The following is a 6,307-nucleotide window of genomic DNA, read 5'->3' on the forward strand; positions in this document are numbered from 1 at the left end:
GTGTTCTTTTCCCGTTGTCAAAAGTGCTTCTATGACATGTTCATTGAAAATTTGTAGGGCAAGGCTGACGTTTTGCCTTTCTAGATTCGATGGATTTAATATATTTGATGTAAGCATGCATGCATATCTGAGGAGAGAATCTGCTTCTAAATGGTGTAATTATGCATATTAGATGGTCTCAGAAAAAGTACCCACAGCAATACAAATTTTAAATAAATGGTTGAACAGTTTACAAGATATGAAAGTTACAAGTATTGAGTTTTCATTTAAAGTCATCAGCAATGACTGATAATGTATTTTATAATCATTTGTGTTAAACTCGCTTCTCATCATAACTTCTTCAGCACTGATTTTCCACCATTATGCAGCATATTTAATTAAATTAACCTGGTTTAGAGGATTATGATGTTGTTAAAGACTGAAATATAATTATCTAACATAGTAATTAGATACTCTGCATAAAGAGTAATAAATAACACCAAAACTCCATAACTGGGAATGGTGCTTGTGGCCAGGTACAGACGTCTAGTGATGACTCATCGCTGTGTCAAGAGCGATCGCACAGGCCTTTTCAATTCAAGATGGCGGTGGATAGTGCCGTCAGTACACCTCATTCGGTGGAATGTAGGCATTACTTAAAATTCTTTACAGCGTACCTTCGGCGCCTAACTGCAACTACATTAATTCATTTTACTGTTACCTCCGTTCCCATTCTTTCTTGCATCTTATTGTCCACCCTTCCTAACAATTGCTTCATAGTGCAACGGCTTTGAGGTTTTCCTCCTGTAACACCTTTCAAACCTTTTATTGTCCATTTCCATTCTAGCGCTGAATGGCCTTAGTTGCCCCAGTGCTTGGCATAATGCCAAAAAATCTTTATGTAAAAAAACATACAAATTTATGCAGTTAATTTAAGGCATACATTTGGACATTGAGTGTGAGCTTAAATGAAAATAGTAGTATACTCATTTACTAGCGTTATCCTAGGCTTTAATTAATACATGTTGAATATTTGCATAAAATTTTCTGTTGACAGAGTTGGAAAAAAAGTGTCATCCATATTTACGTTAAAGCATATTGCAGTTGTAATAAATTTATGCATCAGCTTAGTAAAAAGTCTACTGTAACTCCATAAATAGGTAGTATTGTGTACTCCTATAATTGCCAAAAGTATTACATACTAATGAGATACTAATTTTGATTCTTTGTGCACAATGAATGACAAGTACGAAAGGTTTGCTAAGAATATTAAATAAATTAAGCAATCAGTGTTTTCTTTGTACACAATGAATTTTAAGCAAAAATCACATAAGGGCTTGTTAAAAATATTCAGTACTGGATTATATTATCATTTTTTATTTGTTTTTACACAATGTATGAAAAGTGAAAATCAAAAGCAACAAATTTTCAATAAAACCTTTTTATATATTTGTACACAATGAATAACAAGGACCAGTCACGTAAGGACATTTATTTTTACTACAGCTCATCAAGTGCACTTTGAAAAACAACCGAATTCACTTTAGCTACTAACAGGCTGAGTTTGTCACGTAACTTTATTTTGTTACAGTAGGCTAACTTAGATCACCAAAACAACAATTCTGTAGCTCTTGAAATAATTTAATGAATGAAGCTGATACTGTGTCCCTGCAAATAGTAAGGACTATGTCAGTCTGATTCCTGTTCATGGCCTAGTAATGACCAGTATATTGCTTCTATACAATGACCAGTGATGTCCATTACTGCGAAATAGCATATGTCCATAGAAATCCGTAGTGCAAGCCCACTCCCTCCATCTATTTTCCCCTACAAACAGGTCAGATGCCATTATTTTTACCATCTTGTATATTGTTTGATTCATGAGTTATGCAACTCTTTACAAATGGCTTTAAACATGAATTTTCACGTATATAATTTAGAAGGTGAGCGATGTAAAAATATTATTTACCAAGAGGGAGACGCCGATAACGTATACTATATTTCACGGTGTACCTCATTTGAAGAATATATTGTTGTTAAATTAGTGTTGCATTATGTTTAGATATATCTGACTAAAATGTATATGTCATACAAGCCGTAAACTGTGAAACTGAGAAGAAAGCATTTCTTTGGCATCATGACTGCGGCTAAAAGGTGTGGCTTGTGACGTCATGGATCAGCTCCATGTGCTTTGATTGGTCCTAATTTTCCCCATCCCCAAACTCTTCCAGACTTGGGAAATATGCATCCGGGGCAGACAAACTGGTTTGTAAGGGGAGGAGGACGACATGCCTCCCCCTGCTGTCACCCTGAGGAAGGACAAATAGGATCAGATCCTCTCGGATTTTATTATTATAGATAGATAGTTTCAAATGAAAATAGAACCGGGTTGTAAAATGTTAATACTATATTATATTTCATAATAAGTTAAAACCTATGGTCATGAATTTCATTCCTAATTTGACCGTTGTATATGCTGACACTGTTAGGAAAACGATTGAAGAAATTTAGATTGCAACTTTTGTCAGTTCTTATTGAGTATTTGAGGTTAACTTATCTAGCAAATTGCCAAAAATGACAAAATTTAAATACCATCAAATTACAGAAATCTGGATAAGAATTAATCTAAAAAAGAAATGCACATACAATGCAAACCATATTTTTAGGTAAGGCACAAAACTAATCCTTCCACATTAACCTACTAGGTCGTAAATAGGTGTCTATTTGAACAAAACAGCGTTATGGTATATAATTTATTTCTGTGTGAAAAGCAAAACGACTTGATAATCAGGTTATATTCAAACAGAGATGCTTCATTACTGTTGCGTAGCGTTAACTAGTATTTGTTGGTTGTTACGAAACTTCATTAGCAGTTTATGCGTGTTACAAAATCCTAATTATTCAGTCATTTAGTCTCTTGATGAAATAGGCGTTGAAAATGTTATTGAGATATGGGCATTTATAGACCTAGAGAAAACATATATAGAATCCCAAGAGATGTAGTGTTTTGGTGTTTAAGGAAAAGGAAAGTCCCAAAAAAGTTGGTTAGGCTGGTCGAGATGATATATAAAAGAACGAGCACTAAAGTGATAACAGCAGTTGGGGAAACAGAAAACTTTGAAGTTAGTGTTGGATTATACCAGGGGTCAGTATTAAGCCCATTTTTATTTTTTTCTGGTCATGGATGTGTCGAGTGAAGAGATCAGGAATGAAGAGCTGGTGGAGTTGGTGTTTGCCTATGATCTGGTGATTACTGCTGAAATTGAGGAGGACCTACAGAGAAGGGTTGGAGAGTGGCACGAGTCTTTAGAGAGGAGTGGCATAAAGGTGAATGTGAATAAAACAGAGGTTTTGCTGAGCAGTAGAAAAGATAGAGACAGAATAGCAGGACAGGAAAGAAGAGGCTCAATTATATAACAGGCAGAAAAGTTTAAATACTTAGGATCTACTTTAAGCCAAGAGAGAGGATGTGAGGCTGAAGTTGACAGTAGAATAAAGGCTGCATGGGGGAAGTGGAGAGAGGTAGCTAGAGTGGTATATGATGAGAAAATGCCAATCGAGCTAAAAGCTAAAAGACCAGTGTTAATGTATGGAGCAGAAACATGGGCTCTAGGAAGAAAAAAAGTAAAGCTTGAGAGAACAGAGAAGAGAATGCTGAGGTGCAATATGGGAGTATCGCTGCTTGAGAGATTGGAAAATGATGAAATAAGAAGGGCAGGCTTAGTAAAGATTACAGAGGTGATAAGAGAGTCACGATTGAGATGGTATGGGCATGTGTTGAGGATGGATGACGAGGAGAGAGTGAAGAGGACTTGGGAGGAACCTGTTAGAGGAAGAAGATAGAGAGGGAGACAGAGAATTAGATGGCGAGATAAAGTGAAGGAAGATATGGAGCGAAGAGGTTTTGTGGCGGATGATGCCTTTGATAGAAGGCAGTGGAGAGGGTGCATCAGGCAACCGACCCCTTAATGTACGAATAACAGTGGGAAAGAAGAAGTTTGGTTTACTGTCATACAGGGATTCATACGAAGCTGAAACCCTGGCAGACTATTTTATGACACACTTTCCAGATCAAGATTTACTCGTCGTCAGAAAAAGGGATTTGTAACTTCTTTTCCTTTTTATCTCTAGAACAACTCACCTCCATTAAGCCATTTTTTCTTTAATTCTTCCTCCCCAGGAGACTCTCAATATCTGTCTTTCACTGTTACTGAGACATTCAGTCTTCAATGATATATGTCTTTTGTGAACAATTACTGTTCAGTATTTCTTTCCTTCCCTTACAGCTTCTTTTATCTTTCAAATTTATTTTAGAAAACCTGGAAGTCTCTCTCTCTCTCTCTCTCTCTCTCTCTCTCTCTCTCTCTCTCTCTCTGCTAAATCCAGGTCTACATCCAACGCCTGCCCTTTATTTCTCGTATGACGCTCTGCCTGTCATCATCTGTAACATCCCTCTCGGGTTGAATAATTTTATATTCATTTTATCTTTTCACTCCTAACTTTTCCGATTGCCATGTATGTCGTGTACTTGTCTTCTGAACATTTTTTTTATGTTTTATTGCACTGGTTCGGTGGTATAGTGGTTAGTGTCGTGACATGTCACTCAGATGTCGTGGGCTCGCGTCTCCCCAGGAAGATGAAAAATCACTGGCTCTGTATCATGATCAGTTACTGCTGCAGTGTGGGGTCTGCGGTGGGAGGCTGAAACCAACATTCTTCTGAAGCTTGAATTTCAAGTCAATGGCCTCTGTCTGCTTGTTCAATGTTGATAGAGTCAATTTCACCTATTGGAATAATAATAATAATGTGCCTCTGTCAGGAAGCTGTTTAGTCTGTTGTCGGTGGAAACTAAGAATATCTTTTTAATCCTTTTACTCCCTTTTAGAATATATTATAATACATTGTCTTTACTGGTGCTATCATCATTAATGTCATCAACTCCTTCCTTCCTTCTTTTTCTTCCGATTTTGATGAAAGTCAATTACAGTGACATTCATATCTATCTTTTGAGTCTCGTTAAAGTTGAGAGGTAGATGAAGTTGTCTCACAGCAGTCATTTAACCTTTATTTATATGCAAGTGGGTTGTTTGCATTTTTTGAGAATGAAAGCATTAATCAGTCTGGTTACAGTGGTCGTGAATGGTCGGAGCTTTTGGTATATAGTAAAAGTGTTTGTTTTTGCAAAATTGCTGTGAAACAGCCGTTACTGATAAACGAGCTTGTTAGCGCTCGCTACACTAGCTGGAATGGCGCTGCTGTCACTTCTACCCTCCCGTTCCCCTACCTATTCCACCACTACCCGGAGCGAACAAACTGGTTTGCAGGGAGTGGGTGGCTACATCAAGTCTCCCTTACAGTCAATCGGGGAGGACAAGCAAGATCCACTCTGATTTAATTATTATAGTTCTTCATATATAACAAAAATAGTAAAGTATCAGTAGGAAAAATCATATTACTCTGATTATCATACTACGTCAACTTCATTTTCCAGCAGAGAAAGGAGAATGGGCGAATATGATCATCGGCCATGTCCCTTCTCTTAGCTCCCTAAACTAGAAGAGTCCATCACTCAATGGCTACCTAGTGGCCCCAAAACCTCACCAAGACAATTAGGCTAATCAAATCCATCAGACAATGGAGCTCGAACTTAGGACCGCCATACCGCGGAGTCCAGTCGAAACTAAGTAATATATATATATATATATATATATATATATATATATATATATATATATATATATATATATAGTAAGGGCCTAGGGTTTTTGATTAATAAATATATTGTCTGTGTGTTCTCTGTGACCTATGGAATGTGGAGAACAGTGCAGGAGCGGCGACCTGAGAGTAGCTGATGAATGAGTTTCTGGGGATGGCCGTGAGATAAAAATGTACTGAGTTTAATTCACTCTTCTCGAAGTGCCTTTGTGAAACTGGATGCAACTAGTGTTGCGAGGCGCTAACGAACTGTGTGTTCGTATGTGCGTGTGCGCCTCTTCCCTTTAATAGTTTCATACCCAAGTCTATGGGTGGATTTTGACAGAGGGTCTTCAAATGAAAGGCAAGATGCCGTGGTGTCGCCGGGGAGTTTTTATTAACTGTGTTTAAGTGTTCCGGTTGCTTGGGTGAATGTTGAAGTGTTTTAGCCGAAGGCTGGCTTATTATCTGTTTGACATTTTTTATGATGATATCCAATATTTAGTCATTGATTGTTAGTCTTGTGTGTGTACTTACCGGGATGTGTTCTGTATCTGTATATATATATATATATATATATAATATATATATATATATATATATATATATATATATATATATACATACACACACA

Source organism: Macrobrachium nipponense, chromosome 9 (assembly GCF_015104395.2).
Source record: "Macrobrachium nipponense isolate FS-2020 chromosome 9, ASM1510439v2, whole genome shotgun sequence".
NCBI lineage: Eukaryota > Metazoa > Arthropoda > Malacostraca > Decapoda > Palaemonidae > Macrobrachium > Macrobrachium nipponense.